At 34.9% G+C, this 17414-nt stretch overlaps 1 protein-coding gene across 2 annotated transcripts in view; it reads right to left on the bottom strand.

The window, feature by feature from the left end:
• The window catches only part of CycG (cyclin G), a 44063-nt gene extending 28150 nt beyond the window's left edge, over positions 1 to 15913 (bottom strand). The window contains exon 1 of one of the 2 annotated variants that reach the window (XM_076133932.1): positions 15404 to 15913. The gene's annotated coding sequence lies outside the window, so the exon portion shown is untranslated. Of the gene's footprint in view, positions 1 to 15164; positions 15303 to 15403 lie in introns of those variants that run through there. The other variant, XM_076133931.1, reaches the window with a different exon arrangement.
• Between the last annotated feature and the right edge of the window lie 1501 nt (positions 15914 to 17414).

The raw sequence follows: 17414 nt of genomic DNA, 5'->3' as shown, positions 1-17414 counted from the left end.
CGTAAGCAGAATTTACTGAACAGAATTTGATATTTTCTGCATTTCCTTTCTATTCTCATCCATACTATCATATTACAAACGTTAGTTCGTTAATTCACATTAACACGGACAATGGAAAAACATACACACGTATAAAAAATCACGCCTTTACCTAAAGGAATAGGCAGAGACCAGAAAAACGGGAAAAACTCAAGCTTTAAACAGAAAGAAACAAGTCTACCTTCCTATTTTTAGTATTAATTTATTCAATTGTGAAACGAGGCCAAATTAAACGAGTCGTATTTTTTAAACTCGACTGTAGTTGATGATTTTGAATTAATTTGCATTTAGCTTTATAAAAAACAATCATTCATCATTGTTAACCTTTTGACTAGTAACTGCTTTCTCTAGTTTTTGAGTACAAACTTGAAATATTTAACTGCACGTTTGGCGCAGTGGTTTAAGCGGTCACCTCACCGCAACAACCATAGCGCCGCGTGTGGTGGGTTCGAATCCCACCCGGGACAAATCTTTGTGTGATGAGCACGAGTATTTGTTCTGAGCCTGGATGTTTATGTACCTATATAAGTATGTATTTAGAAGTATATAAGTATGTTTATCAGTTATTTGGTTACCATAGTACAAGTTCTGCTTAGTTTGGAATCAAATGACAGTGTGTGAGTTGTCCAATATTTATTATTTATTTAATTTTTTTAAACCCCGGTTTCTGAGGTACATTTAGCGATTTTTTTATATGAGTTTACACGCTATTGAATAGATAAACTACCGCTAAATGTACTCAGATACCGCGGGTAAGCGATGTACAAAAGTATCAACCTCTAAAAACCACATATTTATAACCATATGTTTCTTATGACCCCATAGCAGCGTTTCTTAACCTATTCTAGCTCGCAGACTCCTATAAACTCCTATTGAATCAAGCACAGTATCAAAGACCCTCTGAATAAACAAAAAAAGGTTTCTGCTACTAAAGAAATCACCGTATATTTGCTGGTATTTATTCTCAGGCAGACCAAAAAAAGGATAATTTTCAAGGTAAGGCCACGGCCCCACTTACCACCAGTTCATGATTACATTTAACGGTAGGTTATCTATTCAATGGCATTATTTATATAAGTTTAAACGCTATTGAATAGATAAACTACCGCTAAATGTGCCTCAGAAACTTGAGGTTAGACACCCAGCGGCCCGCAGACGCCACTTTAAGAATCACTGCCCTAAGGTAGTGTCGTTTTGCCATCCTGCAATTACGTCATTTATAGGCCCTCGTTTTACCTTTTCCAATCCAGTTTTAATAGTTAACTAGCGAATGCACCTCGCAATACAAGAAAAACAACTAAATAACGATTACATAAGCATCCAGTTGGCACAAACAAGTCTGTAAAACTGTTTATATTTATAGAAATCAAAGTGTTTATTAGACACGGGAATAAAATTATAAAACCTTGGTTGTTTACTGTAGGAGCTCGTGGCTTAGTCGACAACGGCCGCGAAGATCGATCTGTGAGGTTAAGCTACACTTGGCCAGCTTGCTCTGTGGATGGGTGACCATCTTATACATCACAAGTTTGTGTTTTGGAAGGCACGTTAAATTGTGAGTCCCGGCTGTCATTTTCGAAGATCTTTGACAATCATTAACGTCAGATAAGCAGTCGCTCCATGTAAAATACTGGTATTCAGTAATGAGACTGGAAGCCAATTTCAACGTAGTTTAGAAGAAAGGCTAGGCTGATATAGACACGGGAATAAAATTATAAAACCTTGGTTTGTTTACCGTCAATTTACTAAATGGTTTCTTATAAGTTTTATTTGTATATAGGGACATTCCTAGGTGTTATATTTATGTATATGTCACCTGTTTTTTCCGTGAATTTAAGACAGTAAAAACCATCTAAAATGTCATTGAAAGCCGTTCAGTAGTTACTGCTGAAAAGAGCAACAAACATCTTCAAACTTTCGCAATTTATAGTACCTACTCAATTTTTTATTTTAAAGACAACTCCCGCAATAAGAATTGCTCTTGCGTCGCGGGGACTCTAACAAACATACAAACAACGGACACAAAGTACAACCAGACCCGAAACAATTATTTGTGGATCGTACAATTAATTGTCCCGTGTGGGAATCGAACCCACGACTTCCTGAGGCTATGGTAACGGCTTGGTGGCCTAAACCACTGCGCTACGGAGGCAGTCTAATAGTACTAGTATAGCACTAGTAGGAAATAGGATACGTCGTTTTTAGCGTATCACCGGACAACAGCTTACATATCCTCGGGGCGTCTGATAATCGGATATTCTATAACTGCAAGTCCCCACCTGACCTCGTTCAATAACATGAAGCGGGACAAGGTTAGGTATTTACGACTAGTTTCTTTGAACTTGAGAGGCCCCTGTTATTTATTGACGTACACTAAAATAAATATTAAGACATAAGTATCAATTAATCTTTTCTAATACTCTGGATACGAAAGTTCGGATGTTTGTAACTACTCAATTATGTGGTAACTACTTAAAAGATTTTAACAGAATTTTGTAGTCAGGTAGTTGTACCCCGGGGAATCTTTCTACACGGATGTAGCCGAGAGAAAAACTAGTATTATACATGCAAAAGTAGACGTTTTTCTTACACGGCAGAACTACTAAACCAATTTTAACAGAGTGGTAACCCAAAAAGTTAATTTCTTCAAAACTTGTGTACGTAAACGAAAAATTTACTGCGATCATTTGCACGGAGATGGGAAGTAGATAAATCAGATATTTTTAGGTTGGTCTAGTATACAAAGAAACTATAATTTTACCCTAAAAATATTCTATAGGTTCTCTTTTGAACCCTTACATACGTCTACATACAAAAAAGCACAACTCTCAATTAGTTAGAAGACCCTTTGCCTAGCAGTAAGACAATCATGTAAAAGAAAATTACATAGCTTTACGGCTAGTGGTTTAAAAGCCAGCGTTTACGATATATTAAGAGTACATGACTACACCCATATACATCGAGTGCGTCCTTACTGATAAACCGGTGTACTACGTCATCACTCCATGACATCATTGCAGCCGTATCGAAGAAATTCACTTGAAAACCACTTGGCCTTTGTGAAGGTCTTTGAATCACGTTCAGAGAGACTATAGTCATGTTGTATTCAAAAATGTCAGGTACGTATTTTTAATCTATACTAATATTATAAATGCGAAATTTTGTGAGTATGTATAGATGTTTGTTACTCTTTCACGCAAATATTACTGCACCGATTACCATGAAATTTGGTATGAAAGTGGCTGAAGACCCAGAATAACACATAGTCTACTTTTTATTCCGGAGTTCCCGAAGGATCGGGATTTACACGGGAAGGGTTTACTGTCACTTTATCTAGCAGATAATGTTATCTGTCACCTATTAATAAACTGAGAAACCAGTCCAAATAAAATATATATCCAGTTTAAATATAATTTTAAAATCTTCCCCGAGGAATTCTATTCAACAAAACTTCCTAGCAATTTCAGCTGAGCTGATCAAATTAAAAGAAAATTTATGCCAATTATTTTACAAACATTTGAATACTTGTTAAAAAAATCGAAACCCCTTTTGCCCAAGGTTTTTCTGTGACCTTACAGCCTACAGCGTTACTTGACAAGTGAATTGCAAAACCTTGTAGAATCGTGCACAAAATACCCATCAGCGGTTGCCCAATCAGCTTCGTAGTTATACAATAGACGTATTTAGTAAGACATACACATATGACATGAATAAAAGTAGGTACTAATTAACTAGAAGACAAATGATAGAATCAACAATTCTTTTGAAAATAAGAGGCTCCATGTTAGTATATAAAAACCCTACTTCTTTGCTATCAACCCACTGGGCACCGGTTTTGAGTACAGCAGAAAGCCTATTAAGGTTTGTCTAATGATTTGACTAATGTTTAAAATAATACTATTTTACTTCGGAAAAGTGTGAAAAACTAGTCACAGAAACAATTTACAAAACAGCCTTCAGATAGTAGTCAAGTTTACCAGCTTTTGACCAAAGTTTTGAAAAGAAGACCTCTTTAGATCAACAAAAAGACATTTTTTCTTGGAACTAATTACCCAGATCTAGTTTACGTCAAAATTTCTAAATAAACAAAATCTTATGTTAGAGTTTGTGTGTGGTTCATACGCGACATTTGTAGTTAAAATGGAAGTACAAAACAATAGTTTAAAGAACTAAAGTATTATAGCGAAGTAGCCTTACTTCACTAAACTACACGAATCAAATCACTCAGCACACACATGCTCACGAAGGTCACGCCACGGTCCAAAGGTGACAGCTGTTGAAATTCGCCATGAGCAATCGTTTACAATTAATTATTAGTTACAACGCGGAAGATGTGGTTTTAACTGTAATTATATTCTGTATTAGACGGTTAAATTTAACTTTTGGTTGACTAATATTGTACAACTAAGGTCAGTGTGACTTTTGCCGTAAAGTCAAATTAAAAATGTAAAGTATGTTCACGTATACGTTTTCAGTTTTCACAGAATACGGATTAATATTAGAAAACCTATATTCTAGATAAAGTGATAGCAACTTTTCGAAAACACGTCAAAATTTCACCTCATAAAATATAAAATTATAATTAGGTACATATTCATTGCGTATTGTGAAACTTCCTATTATCACTGATTATATGAGACGAAAAACTATTTATCATTGGATTATCTTACGTATACCTAGGCCCAAATGAAATATGTTAATATTTTTTATGAGTACAACAATCTAGACTTAAAACGTACCCCCTAAAGCACAGAAACACACACCACTAAGCGGCCCCAAATCTATCGACATCGACATCGACAACCAAGAGCATATTTTTACGTACCATCTAAAGCACGAAGACGCTCAAATACCACCAATCACACCACACATCCACGCAAATTACTCATACACTAACAACCTAACCATATTTAGCCGTCTCAACAAACATTCATCGTCCTCCCATAAGCTTTTGACAGAATCACACCTCCATTTTCTAATTCCTTCGTCATGTTTTACGTACCAGGCTAGTTGCCAACGTTATTATTGTGTATTTCGTAAGAGAAAGCATTACACGTAAACATGTAACAGTCGTTATATCGTTATCGGTTCAAGAGCATGGCCGTTTGCCCAGTACTGTCTCAAGGCAACGCACTGTGACCTCATCACTCCTTGAGTAATTTTCAGAAATATATTTTTTACTAGAGGCCGTCCGCAATTTCGTCCGCGTGTAAACCCTTTCCGTGTATAACCCGATCCCTCGGGATCTCCGGGATAAAAAGCCTATGTGCTATTCTGAGTCTTCAGCTACCAACATACCAAGTTTCATCGTAATCGATTCAGAAGTATTTGCGTGAAAGAGTAACAAACATCCATACATACATACTCAAAAAGTTTTGCATTTATAATATTAGTAGGATAGTAGGATTCATCATCCCAATTTTTCGCGTTTATAATAATTAGTAGAATTTATTAAAAGAAAACATGTCAAAAGTCAGACTAAATCGCTATCTTTTGGTACCGATATGACGTCGACTACTGATGTCAGTGCAATATTTACCTGTCCTCAAATATAATATTATCACGTACTTATAATAAAACAATAATATACTTGTTTTTACATAAGTCACCTTTACACTGTTTGTTTACCGAGATTATTTGCCAGCTATGACGGTTTCTGAAGTAAATATTATGATGATTATTATTAGTGAAACAAAGGAATTTTGTAAGCATCGTACCAAGTATCGTACTCTAGTCTCTGCCTACCCCTATAGGAAGAAGGCGTAGTGTTATGTTTTACAAGTGCGGTTTGGGGAATTTGCATACCTTCAAGAACTCTCAGGTATGCAAAGTTGCTTCACGATGTTTTCTTTTACCGTTGGAACAAGTGATAATTATTTCAAACACACACATAACTTGAAGAAGTCTGGTGTGATGCCTCGGGTACGAACTCGCGACCACTTGGGTAGGAGGCGTAATTTTAATCCACTCGGCTATCACAGCTAGCAGCAGTACACCGTGTCATATCAGTCTAGCCTTTCTTCCAACTATGTTGGAGTCGGCTTCCATTCTCACGTGATGCAGCTGGATACCAGTATTTTACATGGAGCGACTGTCTATCGTGTCATATCATAAATCATGTACCTATTCAAAATAGTTATTATATTTGTCAAAAATGACAGTTTACGAGCTGTTTCCCAGTTGAACTGAGCGCGTATCGACCTGGGAATCTTTAACAACTACAGCTACGTGTTGTGACCGTAGACTATTTATAGCAGAGCCCTCGAAACCTCAATGTTACAGATTTAAAATAAAAACATACGACACAGTTAAATTGGGCGAAATATGCTCCAGATTGCATGCTGTTTTACTCTTAATTCGAGACTAACCTTGTGTTCAAGTTTTTTCCTGTAAGGTTTTTCTCGAAATAACTGTTTAAACCGGGCGAAGACGTGGCGTGTCCCTACTGGGCAAAGATCAAATAATCCTACGGTATGAATGTCAGGTATAACTTGTAGTTTAAAATATTAATTGTAGACTGTACAAATATTACGCGAAAACTCGAAACTTGTTCAAATTGAATGACTAACATCCGCGTAAACATAAAAACATCTGTTATGCTATTATTTTTTAAAGCTTGAAGACTCGTATTTTTACTCACAACTATAAGAAAAATATGCTTCGCTATTTTAAGCTCTATTTATTCTTTAGCCTCTAGCTAACGCTATGGGAAAAAGGCAAAGAAAAATATTCAAATTAAAGACGTGTAGACAGGACAACGTCTGTCGGGTCCGCTAGTATATTATAAATGCGAAAGTTTGTGAGTATGTATAGATGTTTGTTACTCTTTCACGCAAATACTACTGTATCAATTACGATAAAATTTGGTATATAGGTAACTGAAGACTCGAAATAACACTTAGGCTACTTTCTATCCCGGAGTTCCCGAGGTATCGGGATTTACACGGGAAGGGTTTCCACGCGTACGAAGTCGCGGACGGCCTCTAATTAACAATAATCTACACCTTTTATGTACTTAACGCAAGGTAACAATCAACAGGCCTGTACATTTATACACAAAGGTTGACGTAGTGACGTAAAGTCCTACGATACGTTCACGGCACGACCTCGTAGTCGTCAATTGAAGCACTTGTACACAATTACTGCTCAGTAAGAGTGTTTGCGAACATAAAGTGAGGACTTGGTCTTTAAATTTAAAATGCTTAAGGTTCGACCTGAAAAAGGGCGAAGTGAGGAAGGTTAACACTACCATATGGGACGAATAGCCAAGAAGAGAGAGAGGTTCGATATGAAATGCTGTAATTTAGTTGAATAACTAAAATTTACTGAAATCTATGTCCCCAAACCGCACTTGGCCAGCGTAGTGAACTCAAGGCCTAACCCCTCCCTCGTTTGGGAGGAGACCCTTGCCCATCAGTGGGACAGTAAAAATGAAATAAATTTACACTAAGGTACTCGGTATGTATAAGATGGTCATCCATCCACGGAACAACCTCAGAAAGAAGTACCTTAACTTAAGAGATCTATCCGCGCCGCCTGTTGTTCCTCAGCCACGAGCCTTATAAATAACTAATATCAAGATCTTAATTATACAAATTCATCACTAATCAGATCAGAATTCTAATAAATACCATATAGCCATTTCTGTTTACCCATCTACTGCATTAGTGTAATGTTAGTCAAACGACGGCCTCAATAAATGCGTGTTGACCGACATCGCTCGTAAATACTATAATGGTCGTAGTAGCTTGTTTCGTTATTGACCCATTACTGTTGCTATAAAAGGGTATGAGTAAAACGGTTTTAACAATATAACAGACACTTGAAATAAACACATTACCCTGCTATGTTTGAGCAATATTTAGTATAGAAAAGCAAAATATTAAATTGTATTGTAACAAGGAAGATCTCGTTTTGATTAAGTTGGGTAATAAGCAAATAAAAGGCAAGTTGCGATTGTTTGCGAATTGGTATTTTTTTTACCAATTACTGTCCCACTGCTGGGTAAGGGTCTCTTCCTAAACGAAGGAGGGGGAGAGGGCTTGAGTCCACCACACTAGTCAAATGCGGGTTGGGGACAAAATTAATATAAAAATATAAAAACCAGCCTATTTTACGTGATGGCTAGCATAGAACAAAGAACGCCACTTGATACCTACTTACTACCATCCCTACAAACTTTAGCTTCAGTTAATAAGACATTTATATCAAGTCTTCGAACAACTTTAACACTATGTTCACCACTAACCATACTAAGTTAAACGTCTCTTATAAACAACTAACACTAGGTTGACCACTTAACTAACCAAGAAACTAAATCAACGGTAACATCTTGTCACGATCAAAATTAAACCAATTTCCCATACAAATAAGTTGCATTTTCGCGTAAACTGTCTCCATAATTGTATGCATCGTGCGTACGTGACTCAATACGCATCAATCTTTGAAACCAGGCCGTAATCTCATTTACAAAAGCATTTGGTATAAAAATAGAATAAGGGAGTGACAATGGGCAAGAAAAAAAAGATTTTTGGTAGTTATGTTCACCGATCGATAAACGATTTTTAAGTTAAGCAACCTAAGCGCAGACTTCTTATAGATGGATGGTGGAATAGTACTAGAACTGAACGTCTTCTTCCGCTTCACGATTTATTCCGGTTATCAAACTAATGACTATCTCATTACTTTTACCGTATAGCTAGTAGACAGTGGTCAATCGGGTCTATCCCACTAGTCCCGTTGAGTTGTCCCGTGACGGGACAACTGACACTATTTTGTCCCAGTTGTCCCGTGGCGGGACAAGTGACACTGTTTTGGTGCCAATTGTCCCGTTGCATAAAATCACGGGACTAATGGGACAGACGGAAGGGTCAAAACAACTGGTTCCATTGAGTTGATGTGTGACAACAGGTACTTGGTACTTTGGTATGATAGCAGACGTTATACGTTGTGTTGTAGTACATTTTTTCTTAATTTCTAATAGATAAGTTGAAATTACATTAAGTACATGTTGAATTGACTTGAGTGTTTGAGCTGCTCCAGGGGCCTGATAACAATATATTTTTAGTTTCCTTACATTATGTTTTTTGGAGTAGGGAATTTCGGATAAGCATTTTACATTTATGGTATGGAAGGTCATAGATATAGACACTCTTGTCAATTTAATTATAAAGTGAAAAGCCCAAATGGTAAAAAAAACTTCTTGTGAATTTAAAGTTTACATAGAGTAGCGTACAATTCATCACCTGCTATCTTACCAAAGTACCAAGTACCTGTTGTCACACATCAACTCAATGGAACCAGTTGTTTTGACCCTTCCGTCTGTCCCATTAGTCCCGTGATTTTTCTGCAACGGGACAACTGGCACCAAAACAGTGTCACTTGTCCCGCCACGGGACAACTGGGACAAAATAGTGCCAGTTGTCCCGTCACGGGACAACTCAACGGGACTAGTGGGATAGACCCGGTCAATCTAGTGTCAAAGTTTTTAAAACCGCCCAAAAGCTATACCATGATTCAATGGCTACAATCAACTGAGCGATGACCCATCTTTTGAATATCCGCGTCAATGGTTGCTTAACCCACAGCAACTATCTTTGAGCACCTCAAATTAGATAAAACCTTTTATAATGAAAAACTAAACGCTTGAAAAAAGCTGCCAGCAACTAAATACGTTATACGCCTTATAAAAAGCCTATGTATCGCAAAAACATTGACTTATAAAAACATAATTAATTATTATTTCGTATGCCAAGGTTAAGATTGACGTTAAGGACGCTTATTTATGAATTACTATTAATTTTAACCTACATCGCAAATTTGATACTAATATTATGCGAAACTACGTCTGTCTTATCAAGGGGTATCATGTTGTATTGTAACCCAGGTAACTGTGTTGTGGAGGTCAGATAGACAGTCGCTCCATGTAAAATACTGGTATTCAGCTGCACCCGGTGAGACTAGAAGCCGACTCCAACATAGTTGGAAGAAAGGCTAGGCTGACATTTTAACAAAGGTGTAGGCAGAGACTAAAGAAACACCTGATTTTCTATGTATTATTAACATGTCGGAAATATAAGGATTTTATACCAGAAGTTTCTAACCTATAAAAACAAAATTATTAAAAAAACCTAGTCCACCTTGTGTTCAATGACAAGACATTGTTTTTTTACGCTTATAGTATAGTTGTCTCTTTCGCACATACATTATTTATGCAAATACTATATCCGTTTCTTTCGCACCTATGTATTTGTTGTTTTGAAATATGTCACGTGGATTCGTCGTGTTGTTGTCAATACATATACGCTAACAAACTGGATAGAATATTTCTTTTTTACCTTGTATACTAATTCGTAATTATACCCCGGTTTCTGAGGTACATTTAGCGGTAGTTTATCTATTCAATAGCGTCTTTTTTATATTAGTTTAAAACGCTATTGAATAGATAAACTACCGCGTAAAATGCATGTTCGCGTTAATCTACGTATTCTATTATTCATTAAAAATGCAACGCGAGCGTTTAAAAGTTATGATAGATAAACTACCGCTAAATGTACCTCAGAAACCGTAATACGTGTATCGGAATCGAACCCAGGAAAATACCGACCGAGCTAGAAACTACAGAGTCTATTTAATCAATCCTACTAATATTATAAATTCGAAAGTTTGTAAGAATGTGAGAATGTATGTATGTTTATTACTCTTTCACGCAAATACTACTGAACCGATTACGATTAAATTTGGTATATAGTTAGCTGAAGACCCAGAATAACACATAGGCTATATTCTACACCCGAGTTCCCGAGGGATCGGGATTTACACGGCAAGGGTTTCCACGCGGACGAAGTCGCAGGCGGCTGTTATAAAAATACATTAAAGGATAACATCAAGGACTTTCCTGTTGTAACTGTTTAAAGTGGGTTATCAGTGTTACGATAAGTTTTTATGTTAATGCGAAGTTACGATAGCCTGTTGCGTTCTACTCCTGTATGATTGTGATAAAAATACTATATAATGGCAGAGTTTCTAGGAAATATCTATTAGGTAGCTAAGCAGATCTGGAAGTCCGATATTTGTTGTCATACAATATTATAATGCAACGGGTCTTATACGCGATTGAAAATTTAAAGGTCAGGATACCTTATTTGCTGCCCGACGTTTATTTATATTAAACGAATTTTCAATCGCGTATAAGACCCGTTGCATTATAATATTATGTGTACTAGTCGCGAGAGTTTAAAAACGTTAATTTATTGTCATGTATGTCTTTTTCACTCATATACATAATTATTCGAAAGTGACTAAACATAAGACAGTCTTACCCCGGTTTCTGAGGTACATTTAGCGGTAATCGATCTATTCAATTGCATTTACTCACACAAATATATTATTTACACAGATGTAAATAAAATTGCGCATCTTGTAGTATGTATTTACCTTGAAAATTAACGTGTAGTCGCAATCGAAATTTGTTGAGACTTTAAATTGCACAACAAATTCAATGCCACAGTTTTGTGATGTTTAATAATACGCAAATCGCATCTTTAATGCAAAAACAACATAAGTAGTGTCAAATTCTTTATTATTTTGAGACTTTTTCGCACTGTGAATGCCTTATGCCTGGTTTCTGAGTACATTTAGCGGCAGTTTATCTATTCAATTGCGTTTTTATATGAGTTTTAACGCTATTGAATAGATAAACTACCGCTAAATGTACTTTAGAAACCGAGGGTAAATCGCGCTCGGCCGTGGCTTATATTTCTTATTTTACCAACGTAAATTCCATACGACCTTATACTCCACGATTACATGGAAAATTCGCTTTATTATAAATATATTAAATACCTTAGAAACCTGAAATATATTTAGCGGTAGTTTATCTATTCAATAGCGTATAAACTCGTATAAAAAAACGCTATTGAATAAACTACACCAGTAACTCAGAAACCGGGTGCTAACTCACAATTACAGTCTCAATACAACAGTACCTCAGAAACCGTCTGCTAATATCACGATTACAGTCTCAATTCGCTATCTTTTAACTAAATACCTTCATAAAAATGATTCAACATTATACTTACAAGGCGTATCGTTCAATAACTCATTACAATCTTATTTAAATCATGACGTCATTATTCGTCTACGTCGTCGCATGGAGCCACACGTGCGAATATCTGTGGGCGGTGGGACAACGTGACTTTGAAAAAAATATACGTTTAATTGATTTTTATCTGTATTTTTAGGGGTAAAGGTTGCCAGGTCTTAAAATTGATTGGTTAAATGGTGATTTTTAACTTAATGAACTAGTTAACTGTAGTATATGACGATTAAAATACATAAAATCATGTTAAAGCCGAAGGTGTAGATGTAGGTGTACGTGATATACCCACGTTTCGCCATTAACAATGTTAGTCCCTTGTAATAGGGGATTAGATTTTTGCCATATAATGGACACGTTACAAAATATTCTTAAAACAATTTGATAAGACTATAGTATGTTGCCAGATCCGGGAATAAAACTCGAAACCTCATGTTCAGATCTTCGATTAGATTGGCATGAGACAGCCAATGATTAAAACCAGTATTACAATATTAATTCTTAATAATGAAAAAAGTAACTGAGACAAAGAAATCAGTTTTTAAACTCGTACAAGACAACAAAGTAAAATAAAACCTCTTTTTTAATCAACCATCTGTTTTAAACCACCTGGCATACGTCATTTGGCAAAGGGAAGCCAAAAAGTTTGCAAAAAAAAGTTTGGCAGAGCCAGTTAACTGGTTGGCATCAAATTAACACCCTTTTTTTTTGGCTTTTTTAAAGCTTGGGTTGAGTCACAGTACTAGATTTTTACACATGACTTTTATACGGTTAGTTGTTAAGATGATGAACAAGACTGCACTATGCACTGTGAAGTTCAAAGACTCAGTTTAAAAAGCAATAATTAGTCAACTATTATGGCTTTTAGATTAAAATACCTTGGCAATTCATTAAGGTACTATGTAAACAGTACAAACTTAAGTACAAAGGAAGGGGTTAGGCCTTGAGTCGATCACGCTGGCCAAGTGCGGGTTGGGGATATTGAATACCTTCAAGAACTGTTCTAAAGAACTCACAGGCATGCAAGGTTGCATAGTGATGTTTTTCCTTCACCGTTGAAGTAAGTGGTTAAGTGGTCACTAAATAATAACTCTTATTTAAGTATATACATTGTGTATAAAATGTGTGCGTTCCTATCATATTTACTACGTACTAACTGCGCAGTCTTGCAACATACCTAGTTATCATGTCCCAAATTCTTATCAATTGACCAATATTCAGCTGGCTTCTATGTACTAGTTACAGTATATAATGTTTTATTGTTAAAATAAAGGAGCTATGTTCAACATACATTTTAACAGAACAGACAACTTAGTATAGTTAGAGAGCATTAACATTTACGATTAGTCTAGATTGTAAAGAACATTTCTACGTATTTCCAAAATAAAGTAACTGTATAAAACAGGTCACTGTCCACTGGCAGCTCTTAATTTCATTAGCCTCATTGTCTACATTAAAAGCTCTCTATGATAACAAATTATACTCAAATTTTAAAATATCGTCATAATTTTAGCAGTTGATTGTGACCTGTATATAATATACCTACATAATTATGTAATTAACTGTTTCTGAGTGAATGATGGAGCACAGGCACCATGTAAAGATTGCTAAAAAGACCTCCGCATGGAATTGGCAATAATATTGTACATGATAAACTCTCGACTCAGTCAGACTGCAATGATGATGATCTATCCGACCGATTAAGGCCATGGCGATCACTTCGACTCCTAATTCATTCAGTGCAAATGCGCACGCAGATGGCTTACATAGCCAATTTTGTTAGAAAACTCACATGTCCAGTGCAGACATGTGATAATATGAGACTGTAATAACTGCATGTACAGTACATAAGCACTAGAAAGTGAAATTTATTATTGACATTAAAATCCATACGTAATGGAATTAGACGTGCCCTCTAGATTCAATTGATAATATACGAATCTGACGATTACTTGCAAAGCGTAAAGTGATATTATGACGTGATTTAATATTAGTTCAGTTTATAAAACGTACATTATTCTCAATAATAGCTTATTGATACGGGAAAAAGATGTTATTTTATTTATATTGTTAATAGTAGCTATGAATTTGGTGACATGCCATGTATATGACAATATGCTCGCCCCTTATTATGTTGGACTTATACAGTAAATTTTGAAAAGTGGGTGTAATTCATTTACCTCTGTCTACATTTGGGTTTAAATTATGTATTTCTAATTTAAAAAATACATCTTTAGACAGAATTTAGCAATTCTTGATACAATTTCATAAAATTATGAAATAAAAAGTACCTACTTCATAATATAATACCTACTTGTTGCAGTTTCAAACTGTAATCTTTTCCTAAAAATGTGTTAATATATATTTTTTTAAATATAATCTTTACTTATAGACAGTACAGTTAGTGAACATAATCATTGATTCATGAAAATGATTCATTTTCCCTATATTATGCAATGTTAACAGGTTTCAACAAGAAAAAAGTTGGTAAATTTTTCATTTGTAAGTTTATAATGTTAAATAATTACGTAAAATCTCACTGAGCATTCGACACACGTAAAGAAGGTTCGAGAAGAACAATGCTACGGGTCTTATACACTACTTTTGAACTTAGACCAATTATTTTTACAAAATTGAGGGTAAGATAACGATTTTTCGTCAAATTTCAGTCACGTTTTGCCCCACGGCGTAGATTATTTTTATCCAAGTAGGTTGTAATACGCACTATACGATTATCTCAAGGTTAAAAAAAACTAAATCTATAAGCAAGAATTACGTATGGTTCAACTTTCTAGTTCCAACTTTTATAACCCGATAAACATAGGAGATTTCACCCACAAACGCGGCTAGTACGTCGTATATGCAAATAAAACACATGCAAATACGAAATTTCACCATAAAAGACACTGGTTGACCTAAAAAAGTAGCATAGCAACCAAAGAGGTTATGATTTTAACAAAGGAAATTTTACACAAAAAAGAAGCGTAATGGTCGTATATTGTGAATTAAAATGTATTTAAGGACTTACCCGGATGCTTCCGTGGTGGGTTTTTGTATAAAAACCACCCTATAAGTGATGATTTTTTTTGTTTCACACCCTTCACGAACTAAACCAAGAATGCTTGACAGATGACTGATGGTCCAAAGATGGCGGACCCGAAACGACAATTACGTCATTCCGCGGGAAAATTGAAACGACCGTTACACTTCCTTTTTATATTTTTTTGCTTATTTTCTACAGATAAATACTCAAAATAATTTGCTTACCTCATAAAATATAGTTTGATGTGTGAAAATAAATAATATCCAATCGACTTTTGTTAATACATCAGTAAGTTATTCAGTCCGATTCCTCGCCCTGTTGCCAGATCGCTATTGCGTCAGATAATGTATAACGTTCAAATTCACACATTTCAAAACACTGGAGCATTACTTTATGACTTTATGCACAGGAATTATCACAGGATTAACTTGGAATTGTTAAAGTTAAGAGAAGACGTTATTCAGAAATCGATTTCTCCTAATTAGAAAAGTTGTATGGAAGAACGGCAACGTCGCTTTATTAACACTTTTGGAACAAAGAGTAACTTTATTTTAAATTTATTATTTCAATTAACGCTTATTTATCACACGATGATTTGTAAATAACCGAAATATTATAACTAAAGTTAATAATTTGAATACAAAATGGCGATATCTACAGACGCTTTTCGAGACAAGGTACAAAAATAACTGACTCTCTTTGAACTTGTTTTTGTTTCGTTCGTTCGGCGTTGTAAACAATGGGGGTCAGTGTTGCCAGTACGCTATGAAAAATCTACCATTCCTACCATAGGTAAAAGCTATTTTACCGTAAAAATTAGATAACTGAATTTTATGATTCCAGTGTATTTCTTATTAATATTAACTTTGTAGAGTATGTACCACACACTTTTATTACCGTTTGAAGGAAAACTTAAAATAAGTATCAATATTATGGGTGAAAGTATCTTAACTGTGTTTTGTCGTTTCAAAAATATTTCCGAGACCAAAGTTTTTCATAATAATACGTACTTTGTATTCTCAAAATATAGTGCAAATGCGAAGCCATATTTCATTCTCTACTTAGTGATGATGCCAAGAGTTCCTTAAAATTAAAATACCTAGGTGTGTTGTTGTACATGTATAATGTTCTTAAATAATTTTACTCAATGATCTGTCATCTGATCGAGGGTTTAAGGAGTTAAGAATAGAATAAGAATAATTATTTATTTGCGTAAAATGTGGTAACAAAACATGGTAGTAAATAAAAATAGGTACAAGACACATTTTGCCATTTACAATAGCATGCAAATATACAAAAAGGTTGACATAGGGATGCCATCATTAACACTAAGTTAAAATATTAAAACTTAACACTACACATAATATAATATTAACAAATAACTTGGTATCTCTTACAAAAACAGTACTATAGTTTATTAATAGTCTAATAAAATTAATTATTTACAGACATACCACTTATCTATTACACATACCAAGCATGAATAAAAATTTACAATAAAAACATTTTATAATAGTACAAAACAAAATTAAGGAAATATAGTATCTTCTTATTTTATAACCCTTCTATTATTTTATAATGCATTTCTAAAGTGATAGGCTTTTTTAGCATGTTCCTTAATAAACTCATCTACACTATAAAAACACTTTTCTACCAACCATTTCTTTAATGCTGTACAGAAATTCTTAAAGGGTAGAGAAGTAATTGTGTCAGGTAAGGCATTAAAGATGAGAGGCGCCATGTAAACACAACTACGCCTAAACATTTCCAAGCGAGGTATGGGCATTTTTAAATAAGACTGTGCGGTTCTCCGTTTATTATTATTATCATTTTTCTCAAATAGATGAATGTTGTACTTGACGAATTTAGCTATTTCATATATATATATACATGGGGCAGTTAGAAGATTTTCCGCAATAAAGACTTGTTTGCATGATTCGGAGCGTTGTATTCCATAGAGAGCGCGGATACATTTTTTTTGGGCTATAAAAACCCTCACTAGGTCAGAGGAGTTACCCCAAACAACAATACCGTATCTAATTATCGAACATACATAAGAGTGATATACCATTAATGAAGTATCTTTATTTGTAATATCCTTTACTTTTTTTATAGCAAAAACGAATTTATTTATTTTTTTGCAAAGGTTGTCCGTATGCTCTTTCCATGTTAAATGTTCATCAATAGTAATACCTAAAAATTTTGTGCTTTTGATCTGTTCCACTGGTTGACCAT

Source organism: Anticarsia gemmatalis, chromosome 30 (assembly GCF_050436995.1).
Source record: "Anticarsia gemmatalis isolate Benzon Research Colony breed Stoneville strain chromosome 30, ilAntGemm2 primary, whole genome shotgun sequence".
NCBI lineage: Eukaryota > Metazoa > Arthropoda > Insecta > Lepidoptera > Erebidae > Anticarsia > Anticarsia gemmatalis.
The sequence above is the reverse complement of the archived record's forward strand: the minus strand, read 5'-3'. Positions and strand labels throughout refer to the sequence as shown.